An 18907-nucleotide genomic window follows, 5' to 3' on the forward strand; every position below is an offset into this window, starting at 1 on the left:
TAGCGTTCACACGCTTAACGTTCGATGACGATTTAATATTATATGAGTTTTGTGATTTGGTGACTGATAACCCGCAAGTATAGGGGATCACAACAGTTTTCGAGGGTAAGGTATTCAACCCAAATTTATTGATTCGACACAAGGGGAGCCAAAGAATACTCTCAAGTATTATCAGCTGAGTTGTCAATTCAACCACACCTGTAAACTTAATATCTGCAGCAAAGTATTTAGTAGCAAAGTAATATGATAGTAGTGATAACGGTAACAAAAGGTAACGATAGTAAAAGCAATGTTTTTGGTATTTTGTAGTGATGATAGCAATAGCAACGGGAAAGTAAATAAGCGAAGAACAATATGTGGAAAGCTCGTAGGCAATGGATCGGTGATGGAGAATTATGCCGGACGCGGTTCATCATGTAACAGTCATAACCTAGGGTGACACAGAACTAGCTCCAGGTCGTCAATATAATGTAGGCATGTATTCCGAATATAGTCATACGTACTTATGGAAAAGAACTTGCGTGACATCTTTTGTCCTACCCTCCCGTGGCAGCGGGGTCCTTACCGAAACTAAGGGATATTAAGGCCTCCTTTTAATAGAGAACCGGAACAAAGCATTAACACATAGTGAATACATGAACTCCTCAAACTACGGTCATCACCGGTAAGTATCCCGATTATTGTCACTTCAGGGTTAACGGATCATAACACATAATAGGTGACTATAGACTTGCAAGATAGGATCAAGAACACTCATATATTGATGAAAACATAATAGGTCCAGATCTGAAATCGTGGCACTCGGGCCCTAGTGACAAGCATTAAGCATAGCAAAGTCATAGCAACATCAATCTCAGAACATAGTGGACACTAGGGATCAAACCCTAACAAAACTAACTCGATTACATGATATATCCCACCCAACCCATCACCGTCCAGCAAGCCTACGATGGAATTACTCACGCACGGCGGTGAGCATCATGAAATTGGTGATGGAGGATGGTTGATGATGACGAGGGCAACGGATTCCCCTCTCCGGAGCCCCGAACGGACTCCAGATTAGCCCTCCCGAGAGGTTTTAGGGCTTGGTGGCGGCTCTGTATCGTAAAACGCAATGATTTTTCTCTCTGATTTTTTTATCCCCGAAACTCAATAGATGGAGTTGGAGTTGGAGTCGGAGAGGCAACAGGGGGCCCACGAGGTAGGGGGGCGCGCCCCCCACCCTCGTGGGCCCCCTGGCCTTCATCTTTTGCAGGTATTTTTCATATTTTCTGAAAAGTTGCTCCGTGAAGTTTCAGGTCATTCCGAGAACATTTGTTCCTGCACATAAATAACACCATGGTAATTCTGCTGAAAACAGCGTCAGTCCAGGTTAGTTCCATTCAAATCATGCAAGTTAGAGTCCAAAACAAGGGCAAAAGTGTTTGGAAAAGTAGATACGTTGGAGACGTATCAACTCCCCCAAGCTTAAACCTTTGCTTGTCCTCAAGCAATTCAGTTGATAAACTAAAAATGATAAAGAAAAACTTTTACAAACTCTGTTTGCTCTTGTTGTTGTAAATATGTAAAGCCAGCATTCAAGTTTTCAGCAAAGATTATAACTAACCACATTTGTAATAACGCATAGGTCTCAAGTTTACTCATATCAATAGCATAATCAACTAGCGAGCCATAATAATAAATCTCGGATGACAACACTTTCTCAAAACAATCATAATATAATATAACAAGGTGGTATCTCGCTAGCCCTTTCTGAGACCGCAAAACATAAATGCAGGGCACCTTTAAAGACCAAGGACCGACTAGACATTGTAATTCATGGTAAAAGAGATCCAGTCTAGTCATACTCAATGTAAACTAACAGTAATGAATGCAAATGACAGCGGGTGCTCTCCAACTGGTGCTTTTTAATAAGAGGATGATGACTCAGCATAAAAGTAAATAGATAGGCCCTTCGTAGAGGGAAGCAGGGATTTGTAGAGGTGCTAGAGCTTGGTTTTGAAACAGAGGTGAATAATATTTTGAGCGGTATACTTTCATTGTCAACATAACAACCAAGAGATGGCGATATCTTCCATGCTACACACATTATAGGCGGTTCCCAAACAGAATGGTAAAGTTTATACTCCCCCTTCCACCAACAAGCATCAATCCATGGCTTGCTCGAAACAACGAGTGCCTCCAACTAACAAGAGTCCCAGGGGGAGTTTTGGTTGCAATTATTTTGATTTAGTTTGCATAAAGCATGGGACTGGGCATCCCGGTGACCAGCCATTTATCTCGTGAGTGAGGAACGGAGTCCACTCCTCTTGAGAATAACCCGCCTAACATGGAAGATACAGACAACCCTAGTTGATACATGAGCTATTAGAGCATACAAAACATGATATTTATTTGAAGCTTTAGAGTTTGGCACATACAAATTTACTTGGAACGGCAGGTAGATACCGTATATAGGTAGGTATAGTGGACTCATGTGGAATAACTTTGGGGTTTAAGGGATTGGATGCACAAGCATTATTCCCGCTTAGTACAGGTGAAGGCTAGCAAAAGACTGGGAAGCGACCAGCTATAGAGCGACAACAGTCATGAACATGCATTAAAATTAATCAACACCGAATGCAAGCATGAGTAGGATATAATCCACCATGAACATAAATATCGTGAAGGCTATGTTGATTTTGTTTCAACTACATGCGTGAACATGCACCAAGTCAAGTCACTTAAATCATTCAGAGGAGGATACCACCCTATCATACCACATCATAACCATTTCAATAGCATGTTGGCACGCAAGGTAAAGCATTATAATTCATAGCTAATCAAGCATGGCACAAGAAACTATGATCTCTAATTGTCATTGCAAACATGTTTATTCATAATAGGCTGAATCAGGAACGATGAACTAATCATATTTACGAAAACAAAAGAGGTCGAGTTCATACCATCTTTTCTGATCTCAGTCAGTCCATCATATATCATCATAATTGCCTTTCACTTGCACGACCGAACGATGTGAATAATAATAATAGTGCACGTGCATTGGACTAAGCTGGAATCTACAGGCATTCAATAAACAGGAGAAGACAAGGCAATATGGGCTCTTTTGTCAGGCAAACAATAATGCATATAAGAGCTACTTCAACAATTTAATCATGGTCTTCTCCTATCGACCCCCAAAGAAAAGAAATAAAACTATTTACATGGGAAAGCTCCCAACAAGCAAAAGAGAAATATTTTTGGGTTTTCTTTTTAATTACTACTACAGGCATGGAAATTAAACTGATTAAAAGCTACAACTAATTTTTTTGGTTTTTCTTAAGGTTTATTAAACACACAAGAAGAAAGCATAAAAAGGGTAATAAACTAGCATGGATGATACAATAAAAAAGTATGAGCACCAACATCTCCTTATGCTCATCATATAAATGGAACTCTACCGTAGGTGGTGAGCTCCTAGAATGGAAATGAAAGTTTTGCACAAAGGTATTTGTGAGTAAGAGATACTGATCGCATTGGTCGTGGAGGAAAGGGGTGAGGCCTGCATTTTTAGCCAATTCGTGAAAATCTTCATAAATCCCGGCTGCTCTCAAGAAATCATCGGAAGGCCATTCACACGCCCGAACCTCCGCAGTGCGAGGCAGATTATACTTAGGCTTTGGTGCCTTTTTCTTCGAGCTTTGGCTCGATGAGCCCCTCAAAAGTCTCCTCAGCATTTTTTGAAAAATTCTGAAAATTTTAGTAACTTCAAAATAAAAGTAAACCAAACTCAATAATATTGATATCAACTACTCCTACAAGTGCCTAGAGCCTATATCATGCATCAAAACTACTTTTGACTATATAAATTTGACATGCAAGCTCAAGAACAGGGTCACCTAAGCAACAAAAATTTGCAATGAATAAAGCACTAGAACAAAAACTAATTGGACCAATGGAGGAGTCACATACCAAGGAACAATCTCCCCAAGCAGTTTTGTGAGAGGTGCTTTGAGCAAGGAGATCGAAAATGGCAGCAAAATGAGCTTGGACTCGGGTTTGAGCTGGTTATTCATGTTTGTGGGAGGAAGAAGAAGTGTATGGGTGAAAGGATAAGTGGAGGAGGGCCACCATGGGCCCACGAGGCAGGGGGCGTGCCCTGGGGGGGGGGGGTAGGGCGCGCCCTCCACCCTCGTGGGCAGGTGGTTGACCCCCCTGCTATGTTCTCAGTGCCAAATATTCTCAAATATTCTGGAAAAACCATATTTAAATTTCAGGGCGTTTGGAGAACTTTTATTTTTGGGGTATTTTTATATTGCACAAATAATCAGATAACAGACAGAAAAATATTTATTTTTATTTTATTTAATTTAAATAACAGAAAGTAAAAGTGGGGTACAGAAGGTTATGCCTTCTAGTTTCATCCATCTCATGATCATCAAAAGGAATCCACTAACAAGGTTGATCAAGTCTTGTTAACGAACTCATTCCGAATAACATGGAACTAGAGAAATTTCGAATAACACTATGTTACCCCAACGGGGATATGCACATCCCCAATAATAAGAATATCATATTTCTTCTTGACAGTAGGAAGAGGAAATCCAAAACCTCCAAATATAATCGATGGCATTTTTCCAATAGAGTTGATACTGTGAACTTGAGGTTGTTTCCTCGGAAAGTGTACCGTATGCTCATTACCATTAACATGAAAAGTGACATTGCCTTTAGTTCAATCAATAACAGCCCCTGCAGTATTCAAAAAGGGTCTTCCAAGAATAATAGACATACTATCGTCCTCGGGAATATCAAGAATAACAAAGTCCGTTAAAATAATAACGTTTGCAACTACAACAAACACATCCTCACAAATACCGACAGGTATAGCAGTTGATTTATCAGCCATTTGCAAAGATATTTCAGTAGGTGTCAACTTATTCAAATCAAGTCTACGATATAAAGAGAGAGACATAACACTAACACCGGCTCCAAGATCACATAAAGCAGTTTTAACATAGTTTCTTTTAATGGAGCATGGTATAGTTGGTACACCGGGATCTCCAAGTTTCTTTGGTCTTCCACCCTTAAAAGTATAATTAGCAAGCATGGTGGAAATTTCAGCTTCCGGTATCTTTCTTTTATTTGTAATAATATCTTTCATGTACTTAGCATAAGGATTGGTTTTGAGCATATCAGTTAATCCCATATGCAAAAAGATAGGTCTAATCATTTCAGCAAAGCGCTCAAAATCCTCATCATCCTTTTTCTTGGATGGTTTGGGAGGAAAGGGCATGGGTTTCTGAACCCATGGTTCTCTTTCTTTACCATGTTTCCTAGCAACAAAGTCTCTCTTATCATAACATCAATTCTTTGATTGTGGGTTATCAAGATCAACAACAGGTTCAATTTCTATGTCATTATCATTACTAGGTTGAGCATCATCATGAACATTATCATTAACATTATCACTATTTTCAGGTTCATTACCAGATTGTGTTTCAGCATCAAAAATAGAAATATCATTTGGATTCTCGGGTGTTTCAACAATAGGATCACTAGAAGCATGCAAAGTCCTATCATTTTTCTTTTTCTTCCTTTTAGAAGGACTAGGTGCATCCACATTATTTCTCTGAGAATCTTGCTCAATTCTCTTAGGATGGCCTTCAGGATACAGAGGTTCCTGAGTCATTCTACCAGTTCTAGTAGCCACTCTAACAGCATTATCATTATCTTTACTATTCAATTAATTGAGAAAATCATTTTGAGCTTTAAGTACTTGTTCTACTTGAGTGGTAACCATAGAAGCATGTTTAATAATAAGTTTAAGTTCACCTTTAACATTAGCCATATAATCACCCAAGTGTTCAAGAATATTTGAATTGTATTTCAATTGTCTACCAAAATAAGCATTAAAGTCTTCTTGCTTAGCCATAAATTTATCAAACTCATCTAAGCATGGGCTAGCAAATTTAGTAAATGGGATTTCAGCTTTATCATATCTATAGAGAGAATTTACCTTTACTACCTGTGTCGGGTTATCAAGACCATGAGTTTCTTCAATAGGTACTGGATTAAGATTATATGTTTCTTCAATAGGCGGTAAATTAAGACCGTGTATTTCTTCAATAGGAGGTAAATTCTTAACATCTTCAGCTTTAATACCTTTTTCTTTCATAGATTTCTTTGCCTCTTGCATATCTTCAGGACTGAGAAATAGAATACCCCTCTTCTTCGGAGTTGGTTTAGGAATAGGCTCAGGAATTGGCTCCAGAGGTGTCCAATTATTTCATTTGTCAACATATTATTCAATAGAATTTCAGCTTCATCCGGTATTCTTTCCCTGAAAACAGAACCAACACAACTATCCAGGTAATCTCTGGAGGCATCGGTTAGTCCATTATAAAAGATATCAAGTATTTCATTTTTCTTAAGAGGATGATCAGGCAAAGCATTAAGTAATTTGAGAAGCCTCCCCCAAGCTTGTGGGAAACTCTCTTCTTCAATTTGCACAAAATTATATATATCCCTTAAAGCAGTTTGTTTCTTATGAGCAGGGAAATATTTAGCAGAGAAGTAATACATCATATCCTGGGGACTACACACACAACCAGGATCAAGAGAATTAAACCATATTTAGCATCACCCTTTAATGAGAACGAAAATATTTTAAGGATGTAAAAGTAGCGAGTTCTCTCATCTTTAGTGAACAGAGTGGCTATATCATTCAATTTAGTAAGATGTGCCACAACAGTTTCAGATTCATAACCATGAAAAGGATCAGATTCAACCAAAGTAATTATATCAGGATCAACAGAGAATTCATAATCCTTATTAGTAACAAAGATGGGTTAAGTAGCAAAAGCAGGGTCAGGTTTCATTCTAGCATTTAGAGATTGCTTACTCCATTTAGCTAATAACCTTTTGAGTTCATTTCTATTTTTGCAAGCTAAAATAGCTAAAGAAGCTTCTTGATTAAAAACATAACCCTTAGGAATAACAAGTAATTCTTCATCATCACTTTCATCAGTATCATCAGATTCAATATTTTCAATTTCTCTAGCTCTAGCAAGTTGTTCATCAAGAAAATCACTAAGTGGCATAGTAGTATCAGGCATAGAGGTAGTTTCATCATAAGTATCATGCATAGTAGAAGTGGCATCATCAATAACATGCGACATATCAGAACGAATAGCAGAAGCAGGTGTAGGTGTCGCAAGCTTACTCAAAACAGAAGCTGAATCAAGTGCAGAGCTAGATGGCAGTTCCTTACCTCCCCTCGTAGTTGAGGGATAGATCTTGGTTTTTGGATCTCTCAGGTTCTTCATAATGATAAGCAGATATATATCCCAAGTGACTCAAAGAGTAGAGATATGCTCCCCGACAACGGCGCCAGAAAATAGTCTTGATAACCCGCAAGTATAGGGGATCGCAACAGTTTTCGACGATAAAGTATTCAACCCAAATTTATTGATTCGACACAAGGGGAGCCAAAGAATACTCTCAAGTATTAGCAGCTGAGTTGTCAATTCAACCACACCTGGAAACTTAATATCTGCAGCAAAGTATTTAGTAGCAAAGTAATATGATAGTAGTGATAATGGTAACAAAAGGTAACGGTAGTAAAAGCAATGTTTTTGGTATTTTGTAGTGATGATAGCAATAGCAACGGGAAAGTAAATAAGCGAAGAACAATATGTGGAAAGCTCGTAGGCAATGGATCGGTGATGGAGAATTATGCCAGATGCGGTTCATCATGTAACAGTCATAACCTAGGGTGACACAAAACTAGCTCCAGTTCGTCAATGTAATGTAGGCATGTATTCCGAATATAGTCATACATGCTTATGGAAAAGAACTTGCATGCCATATTTTGTCCTACCCTCCCGTGGCAGCGGGGTCCTTACGGAAACTAAGGGATATTAAGGCCTCTTTTTAATAGAGAACCAGAACAAAGCATTAACACATAGTGAATACATGAACTCCTCAAACTACGGTCATCACCAGTAAGTATCCCGATTATTGTCACTTCGGGGTTAACGGATCATAACACATAATAGGTGACTATAGACTTGCAAGATAGGATCAAGAACACTCATATATTGATGAAAACATAATAGGTTCAGATCTGAAATCATGGCACTCGGGCCCTAGTGACAAGCATTAAGCATAGCAAAGTCATAGCAACATCAATCTCAGAACATAGTGGACACTAGGGATCAAACCCTAACAAAACTAACTCGATTACATGATAGATCCCATCCAACCCATCACCGTCTAGCAAGCCTACGATGGAATTACTCACGCACGGCGGTGAGCATCATGAAATTGGTGATGGAGGATGGTTGATGATGACAAGGGTGACAGATTCCCCGCTCTGGAGCCCCGAACGGACTCCAGATCAGCCCTCCCGAGAAGTTTTAGGGCTTGGTGGCGGCTCCGTATCGTAAAACGCGATGATTTCTTCTCTCTGATTTTTTCTCCCTGAAACTCAATATATGGAGTTGGAGTTGGAGTCGGAGAGGCAACAGGGGGCCCACGAGGTAGGGGGGCGTGCCCTAGGGGGGCAGGCGTGCCCCCACCCTCGTGGGCAGGTGGTGGGCCCCCTGGCCTTCATCTTTTGCAGGTATTTTTCATATTTTCTGAAAATTTGCTCCGTGAAGTTTCAGGTCATTCCAAGAACATTTGTTCCTGCACATAAATAACACCATGGTAATTCCGCTGAAAACAGCGTCAGTCCGGGTTAGTTCCATTCAAATCATGCAAGTTAGAGTCCAAAATAAGGGCAAAAGTGTTTGGAAAAGTAGATACATTGGAGACGTATCAGTGACCGAATGATGTTCGGAGCCCCGGATGAGATCCCGGACATGACGAGGAGTCTCGAAAATGGCCGAGAGGTAAAGATTGATATATAGGATGATAGTATTCGGACACCGGAAGTGTTCCAGATAGTATTGGATATTTATCGGAGTACCGGGGGTTACCGGAGGGCCATATGGGCCATAGGAGGGGAGCACACCAGCCCACAAGGGGTGCCCCCCCCCAAGGAAGGAGGCTGAATTGGAGAAGGGAAAGAGGGAGTTCGCTCCCCTTTCCTTCTCTCCTTCCTCTTCCCTTTTCCCTCCTCTGAAAATAAGGAAAGGGGGGAGGCCGAATTGGGGAGGACCCCAAGTAGGATTCCTCCTACTTGGTGCACCCCATGGCTACCTCTCCTCCCCTCCCACCTATATATACATGGGGAGGGGGGGCCTAGAAGATACAACATCAATTGCTACCCGTGTGCGGCGCCCCCCTCCACAGTTTACACCCCCGGTCATATTCTCACGATGCTTAGGCGAAGCCCTGCGCGGATCACTTCACCATCACCGTCACCACACCGTCATGTTGATGTAACTCATCTACTTCCCCGACACCTTGCTGGATCAAGAAGGCAAGGGACGTCATAGCGCTGAATGTGTGCAGAACTCGAAGGTGCCTTACATTTGGTGCTTGATCGTTCGGAGCTAGAAGCAGTTCGACTACATCAACCGCGTTGTCAAATGCTTCCGCTTTCGGTCTACGAGGGTACATGGACGCACTCTCCCCCTCTCGTTACTATGCATATCCTAGATAGATCTTGCGTGAGCATTGGAATTTTTTTGAAATTGCATGCTACGTTTCCCAACAGTGGTATCAGAGCCAGGTCTATGCATAGATGATATGCACAAGCAGAACACAAAGAGTTGTGGGCGGTGATCGTCATACTGCTTACCACCAATGTATTTTTTTGATTTGGCGGTATTGTTGGATGAAGCGGCCTGGACCAACCTTACATGATCATGTTCATGAGACCGGTTCCACCGACATACATGCAACTAGTTTTGCATAAAGGTGGCTGGCGGGTGTCTGTTTCTCCTACTTTAGTTGAATCAAATTTGACTGCGGACGATCCTTGTTGAAGGTTAAAGCAGCAAACTTGATAAATCTCCATTGTGGTTTTGATGCATAGGTAAGAATGCTTCTAGCTAGAAGCCCATAGCAGCCACGTAAAACTTGCAACAACAAAGTAGAGGACGCCTAACCAATTTTTGCAGGGCATGTTGTGATGTGATATGGTCAAGACATGATGTCATATACGTTGTTGTATGAGATGATCATGTTTTGTAAAAGTTATCGGCAACTGGGAGGAGCCTTATAGGTGTCTCTTTATTGTATGAAATGCAAACACCATGTAATTGCTTTACTTTATCACTATGCGTTAGCGATAGTTGTAGAAGCAATAGTTGGCGAGACGACCATGACGCTACGATGGAGATCAAGGTGTCAAGCCGGTGACAATGGAGATCATGACGATGCTTTGGAGATGGAGATCAAAAGCACAAGATGGTGATGGCCATATCATGTCACATATTTTGATTGCATGTGATGTTTATCCTTTATGCATCTTATTTTGCTTAGTATGGCGTTAGCATTATAATATGATCTCTTAACTAAATTTCAAGGTATAAGTGTTCTCCCTGAGTATGCACCGTTGCCAAAGTTCGTCGTGTTGAGACACCACGTGATGATCGGATGTGATAGACTCTACATTCACATACAACGGGTGCAAGACAGTTTTGCACATGCGGAATACTCAGATTAAACTTGATGAGCCTGGCATGTACAAACAAGGCCTCGGAACACTGGAGACCGAAAGGTCGAACATGTATCATATAGTAGATATGATCAACATGGAGATGTTCACCATTGATGACTACTCCATCTCACGTGATGATCGGACATGGTTTAATTGATTTGGATCATGTATCATTTAGATGACTTGAGGGATGTCTATCTAAGTGGGAGTTCTTAAGTAATTTGATTTTTTGCGGGGTAAGTAATTTAATTAATTGAACTTAATTTATCATGAACTTAGTCTGATAGTATTTGCATATCTATGTTGTAGATCAATAGCTCGCAATATAGCTCCTATACATTTTTGATATGTTCCTAGAGAAAAGTTGAAAGATGATAGTAGCAATAATGCGGACTGGGTCCGTGATCTAAGGATTATCCTCGTTACTGCACAGAAGAATTATGTCCTTGATGCACCGCTAGGTGACAGACCTATTGCAGGAGCAGATGCCAATGTTATGAATGTTTGACAAGCTCGGTATGATAACTACTTGATAGTTTAGTGCACCATGCTTTACGTCTTAAAACCGGGACTTCAAAAACGTTTTGAACTCCACAGGAATTGGTAATTTCAGACTCATGCCCATGTTGAGAGGTATGAGACCTCTGACAAATACTTTGCCTACAAGGTGGAGGAGAATGGCCCAGCTAGTGAGCATGGATGCAGAATGTTTGCGTAGTACAATCACTTGAATCAAGTGGGAGTTAATCTTCCAGATAATATAGTGATTGACAGAGTTCTCTAGTAACTATCACCAAACTACTAGAACTTCGTGATGAACTATAATATGCAAGGGATGACGAAAATGATTCCCGAGCTCTTCGCGATGCTGAAATTGGCGAAGGTAGAAATCATGAAAGAGCATCAAGTGTTGATGGTTGACAAGACCACCAGTTTCAAGTAAAAGGGCAAGGGAAAGAAAGGGAACTTCAAGAAGAATGATAAGCAAGTTGCCACTCCCATGAAGAAGCCCAAAGCTAGACCCAAGCCTGAAACTAAGTGCTTCTACTACAAAGGAAATGGTGACTGGAAGCGGGACTGCCCCAAATACTTGGCGGATAAGAAGGATGGCAAAGTGAATAAAGGTATATATGATATACATGTTGGGGAACGTAGCATGTAATTTCAAAAAATTTCCAACGATCACGCAAGATCTATCTAGAAGGTGCATAGCAACGAGAGGGGGAGAGTGTGTCCACGTACCCTCATAGACCGAAAGCGGAAGCGTTAGGTTAACGCGGTTGATGTAGTCGAACGCCTTCACGATCCAACAGATCTAGTACCGAACGTACGGCACCTCCGAGTTCAGCACACATTCAGCTCGATGACGTCCCTCGAACTCTTGATCCAGCAGAGGGTCGAGGGAGAGTTCCGTAAGCATGACGGCATGGTGATGGTGATGGTGATGTGATCCGCGCAGGGCTTCGCCTAAGCACTACGACGCTATGACCAGATGAGTAAACTATGGAGGGGCACCGCACACGGCTAAGAGAATAATTGATGTGCTATGGGGTGCCCCTTGCCCCTGTATATAAAGGAGGGGAGGAGGAGGCGGCCGGCTAGGAGGGGCGCGCCATGGGGGGAGTCCTACTAGGACTCCACTCCTAGTAGGATTCGCCTCCCTTTTTTCCTTTCTTACCGGAGGGGAAAAGGAAGGAGAGGGAGAGGGAGAGGGAAAGGGGGGCGCCGCCCCTCCCCTAGTCCAATTTGGACTACCATGGGGGGTGCGACCACCCCTTGCGGCCATCCTCTCTCTCCACTAAGGCCCATGTAGGCCCAAAACTTCCCCCGGGGGGTTCCGGTAACCCCTCGGTACTCCGGTAAAATACCCGAACCACTTGAAACCATTCTGATGTCCGAATACTACCTTCCAATATATGAATATTTACCTATCGACCATTTCAAGACTCCACGTCATGTCCGTGATCTCACCCGGGACTCCGAACCAACTTCGGTCACCAAAAACACATAACTCATAATACAAATCGTCATCGAACGTTAAGTGTGCGGACCCTACGGGTTTGAGAACTATGTAGACATGACCGAGACATATCTCCAGTCAATAACCAACAGAGGAACCTGGATGCTCATATTGGTTCCTACATATTCTACGAAGATCTTTATCGGTCAAACCGCAATAACAACATATGTTATTCCCTTTGTCATCGGTATGTTACTTTCCCGAGATTCAATCGTCGGTATCATCATACCTACTTCAATCTCGTTACCGGCAAGTCTATTTACTCGTTCCATAATGCATCATCCCATAACTAACTCATTAATCACATTTCTTGCATGGCTTGTAGTGATGTGCATTACCGAGAGGGCCCAGAGATACCTCTCCGATACTCGGAGTGACAAATCCTAATCTTGATCTATGCCAACTCAAAAAACACCTTCGGAGACACCTATAGAGCATCTTTATAATCACCCAGTTACGTTGTGACATTGGATAGCACACAAGGTGTTCCTCCGGTATTCGGGAGTTGCATAATCTCATAGTCAGAGGAATCTGTATAAGTCATGAAGAAAGCAATAGCAATAAAACTTAATGATCAATACACTAAGCTAACGGATGGGTGTTGTCCATCACATCATTCTCTAATGATGTGATCCCGTTCATCAAATGACAACACATGTCTATGGTTAGGAAACTTAACCATCTTTGATTAACGAGCTAGTCAAGTAGAGGCATACTAGGGACACTCTGTTTTGTCTATGTATTCACACATGTACTAACTTTCCGGTTAATACAATTCTAGCATGAATAATAAACATTTATCATGATATAAGGAAATATAAATAACAACTTTATTATTGCCTCTAGGGCATATTTCCTTCAGTCTCTAACTTGCACTAGAGTCAATAATCTAGATTACATTGTAATGATTCTAACACCCATGTAGTCTCAGTGCTGATCATGTTTTGCTCATGAGAGAGGCTTAGTCAACGGGTCTGCAACATTCAGATCCGTATGTATCTTGCAACTCTTCCTTAAGATATCCATTAAGGAATGTAATTTTGACATCCATTTGCCAACTTTCATAATCATAAAATGCGGCAATTGCTAACATGATTCTGACAGTCTTAAGCATCGCTACGGGTGAGAAGATCTCATCATAGTAAACTCCTTGAACTTGTCGAAAACCTTTCGCAACAAGTCGAGCTTTGTAGACAGTAACATTACCATCAACATCAGTCTTTTTCTTGCAGATCCATTTATTCTCTATGGCTTGCCGATCATCGGGCAAGTCAACCAAAGTCCACACTTTGTTCTCATACATGGATCCCATCTCAGATTTCATGGCCTCAAGCCATTTCGCGGAATCTAGGCTCATCATCGCTTCCTCATAGTTCGTAGGTTCGTCATGGTCTAGTAACATTACATACAGAACATGATTACCGTACCACTCTGGTGCGGACCGTACTCTGTTTGACCTACGAGGTTTGGTAGTGACTTGATCTGAAGTTTCATGATCATCATCATTAACTTCCTCACTAATTGGTGTAGGCATCACTGGAACTAATTTCTGTGATGAACCATTTTCTAATTCGAGAGAAGGTACAACCACCTCATCAAGTTCTACTTTCCTCCCACTCACTTCTTTCGAGAGAAACTCCTTCTCTAGAAAGGATCCATTCTTAGCAACAAATGTCTTGCCTCCGGATTTGTGATAGAAGGTGTACCCAACAGTTTCTTTTGGGTATCCTATGAAGACGCACTTCTCTAATTTGGGTTCGAGCTTATCAGGTTGAAGCTTTTTCACATAAGCATCACAACCCCAAACTTTAAGAAACGACAGCTTAGGTTTCTTGCCAAACCACATTTCATATGGTGTCGTCTCAACGGATTTAGATGTGCCCTATTTAACGTGGCTGCAGCCAGCTCTAAAGCATAACCCCAAAACGATAGTGGTAAATCGGTAAGAGACATCATAGATCGCACCATATCTAATAAAGTACGGTTACGACGTTCGGACACACCATTACACTGTGGTGTTCCAGGTGGCGTGAGTTGCGAAACTATTCCACATTGTTTCAAATGAAAACCAAACTCATAACTCAAACATTCACCTCCACGATCAGATCGTAGAAACTTTATTTTCTCGTTACTATGATTTTTCACTTCACTCTGAAATTCTTTGAACTTTTCAAATGTTTCAGATTATGTTTCATTAAGTAGATATACCCATATCTGCTCAAATCATCTGTGAAGGTCAGAAAATAACGTTACCCGTCGCGAGCCTCAACACACATCGGACCGCATACATCAGTATATATTATTTCCAATAATTCAAAAGCTCGCTCCATTGTTCCGGAGAATGGAGTCTTAGTCATCTTGCCCATGAGGCATGGTTTGCAAGCATCAAGTGGTTCATAATCAAGTGATTGCAAAAGCCCATCAGCATGGAGTTTCTTCATGTGCTTTACACCAATATGACCTAAACGGCAGTGCCACAAATAAGTTGCACTATCATTATTAACTTTGCATCGTTTGGCTTCAATATTATGAATATGTGTATCACTACGATCGAGATTCAACAAAAATAGACCACTCATCAAGGGTGCATGACCATAAAAGATATTACTCATATAAATAGAACAACCATTATTCTCCGATTTAAATGAATAACTGTCTCGCATCAAATAAGATCCAGATATAATGTTCATGCTCAACGCTGGCACCAAATAACAATTATTTAGGTCTAAAACTAATCCTAAAGGTAGATGTAGAGGTAGCGTGCCGACGGCGATCACATCGACCTTGGAACCATTTCCGACGCGCATCATCACCTCGTCCTTAGCCAATCTTCATTTAATCTGTTGCCCCTATTTCGAGTTGCAAATATGAGCAATAGAACCAGTATCAAATACCCAGGCGCTACTACGAGCATTAGTAAGGCACACATCAATAACATGTATATCAAATATACCTTTCACTTTGCCATCCTTCTTATCCGCCAAATACTTGGGGCAGTTCCGCTTCCAGTGACCAGTCCCTTTGTAGTAGAAGCACTCAGTTTTGGGCTTAGGTACAGACTTGGGCTTCTTCCCTTGAGCAGCAACTTGCTTGCTATTCTTCTTGAAGTTCCCCTTATTCCCTTTCCCCTTTTCTTGAAACTAGTGGTCTTCTTAACCATCAACACTTGATGCTCCTTCTTGATTTCTACCTCTGCAACCTTTAGCATCGCGAATAGCTCGGGAATTGTCTTTTCCATCCCTTGCATGTTATAGTTCATCACAAAGCCTTTATAGCTTGGTGGCAGTGATTGAAGAACCCTGTCAAAGACACTATCATCAGGAAGATTAACTCCCAGTTGAGTCAAGTGGTTATGGTACCCAGACATTCTGAGTATGTGTTCACTGACAGAACTATTCTCCTCCATCTTGCAGCTATAGAACTTGTTGGAGACTTCATATCTCTCAACTCGGGCATTTGCTTGAAATATTAACTTCAACTCCTAGAACATCTCATATGCTCCATGACGTTCAATACGTCTTTGAAGTCCCAATTCTAAGTCGTAAAGTATGGCACACTGAACTATCGAGTAGTCATCAGCTTTAGTCTGCCAGACGTTCATAACGTCCGGAGTTGCTCCTGCAGCGGGCCTTGCACCTAGCGGTGCTCCCAGGACGTAATTCTTCTGTGCAGCAATGAGGATAATCCTCAAGTTATGGACCCAGTCCGTGTAGTTGCTACCATCATCTTTCAACTTAGCTTTCTCTAGGAACGCATTAAAATTCAAGGGAACGGTAGCACAGGCCATTGGTCTACAACAACATAGATATGCAAAAACTATCAGGACTAAGTTCATGATAAATTAAAGTTCAATTAATCATATTACTTAAGAACTCCCACTTAGATAGACTAAGGAAATGTTTCTCGGTTATGGAGGTGATACAGAGTTCGTTGTAAAGAGTTACGTCGATGCAAACTTTGACACTGATCTAGATGACTCTAAGTCTCAATCTAGATATGTATTGAATGTGCGAGCAATTTGCTAGAGTAGCTCCATGCAGATCATTGTAGACATAGAAATTTGCAAAATACATATGGATCTGAATGTGGAAGATCCATTGACTAAACTTCTCTCACAAGCAAAACATGATCACACCTTAGTACTCTTTGGGTGTTAATCACATAGAGATGTGAACTAGATTATTGACTCTAGTAAACCCTTTGGGTGTTGGTCACATGGCGATGTGAACTATGGGTGTTAATCGCATAAAGATGTGAACTATTGGTGTTAAATCACATGGCGATTTGAACTAGGTTATTGACTCTAGTGCAAGTGGGAGACTGAAGGAAATATGCCCTAGAGGCAGTAATAAAGTTGTTATTTTATATTTCCTTATATAATGATAAATGCTTATTATTTATGCTAGAATTTTATTAACCGGAAACTTGATCATGTGTGGATACATAGACAATACACTGTGTCCCTAGTAAGCCTCTACTAGACTGGCTTGTTAATCAAAGATGGTTAAGTTTCCTAACCATAGACATGTTTTGTCATTTGATGAACGGGATCACATCATTAGGAGAATGATGTGATGGACAAGACCCATCTATTAGCTTAGCATAATGATCGCTCAGTTTTATTGCTGTTGCTTTCTTCATGTCAAATACATATTCGATTGACTATGAGATTATGCAACCCCCGGATACCAGAGGAATGCCTTATGTGCTATTAAATGTCACAACGTAACTGGATGATTATAACGATGCTCTACAGGTATCTGCGAAGGTGTTTGTTGGGTTGGCATAGATCGAGATTATGATTTGTCACTCCGAGTATCGGAGAGGTATCTCTGGGCCCTATCGGTAATGCACATCATAAGAAGCCTTGCAAGCAAAGTGACTAATGAGTTAGGTACAAGATGATGTATTATGGAACGAGTTGGGGCGCCCCATGGCCACCTCTCCTCCCCTCCCACCTATATATACATGGGGAGGGGGCGCCTAGAAGATACAACATCAACTGTTAGCCGTGTGCGGCGCCCCCCTCCATAGTTTACACCCCCGGTCATATTCTCGCGATGCTTAGGCGAAGCCCTATGCGGATCAGTTCACCATCATGAAGGAAATATGCCCTAGAGGCAATAATAAAGTTATTATTTATTTCCTTATATATCATGATAAATGTTTATTATTCATGCTAGAATTGTATTAACCGGAAACATAATACATGTGTGAATACATAGACAAACAAAGTGTCACTAGTATGCCTCTACTTGACTAGCTCGTTAATCAAAGATGGTTATGTTTCCTAACCATGAACAATGAGTTGTTATTTGATTAACAAGATCACATCATTAAGTGAATGATCTGATTGACATGACCCATTCCATTAGCTTAGCACCCGATCGTTTAGTATGTTGCTATTACTTTCTTCATGACTTATACATGTTCCTATAACTATGAGATTATGCAACTCCCGTTTACCGGAGGAACACTTTGGGTGCTACCAAACGTCACAGCATAACTGGGTGATTATAAAGGAGTACTACAGGTGTCTCCAAAGGTACATGTTGGGTTGGCGTATTTCGAGATTAGGTTTTGTCACTCCGATTGTCGGAGAGGTATCTCTGGGCCCTCTCGGTAATGCACATCACATAAGCCTTGCAAGCATTACAACTAATATGTTAGTTGTGAGATGATGTATTACGGAACGAGTAAAGAGACTTGCCGGTAACGAGATTGAACTAGGTATTGGATACCGACAATCGAATCTCGGGCAAGTAACATACCGATGACAAAGGGAACAATGTATGTTGTTATGCGGTCTGACCGATAAAGATCTTCGTAGAATATGTAGGAGACAATATGGGCATCCAGGTCCCGCTATTGGTTATTGACCGGAGATGTGTCTCAGTCATGTCTGCATTGTTCTCGAACCATAGGGTCCGCACGCTTAACGTTACGATGACAGTTATTATGAGTTTATGCATTTTGATGTACCGAAGTTAGTTCGGAGTCCCGGATGTGATCACGGACATGACGAGGAGTCTCGAAATGGTCGAGACATAAAGATTGATATATTGGAAGCCTATGTTTGGATATAAGAAGTGTTCCGGGTGAAATCGAGATTTTACCGGAGTACCGGGAGGTTACCGGAACCCCCCGGGAGCTATATGGGCCTTAGTGGGCTTTAGTGGAAAGGAGAAAGGGGCATCCCAAGGTGGGCCACGCGCCTCCCCCCTCCCCTAGTCCTATTAGGACAAGGAGAGGTGGCCGGCCCCCCTCTCTCTCTTTCCCCCTCGGGGAATCCTATT

The sequence above is a fragment of the Triticum dicoccoides genome, chromosome 4A, assembly GCF_002162155.2.
Source record: "Triticum dicoccoides isolate Atlit2015 ecotype Zavitan chromosome 4A, WEW_v2.0, whole genome shotgun sequence".
Classification (NCBI taxonomy): Eukaryota; Viridiplantae; Streptophyta; class Magnoliopsida; order Poales; family Poaceae; genus Triticum; species Triticum dicoccoides.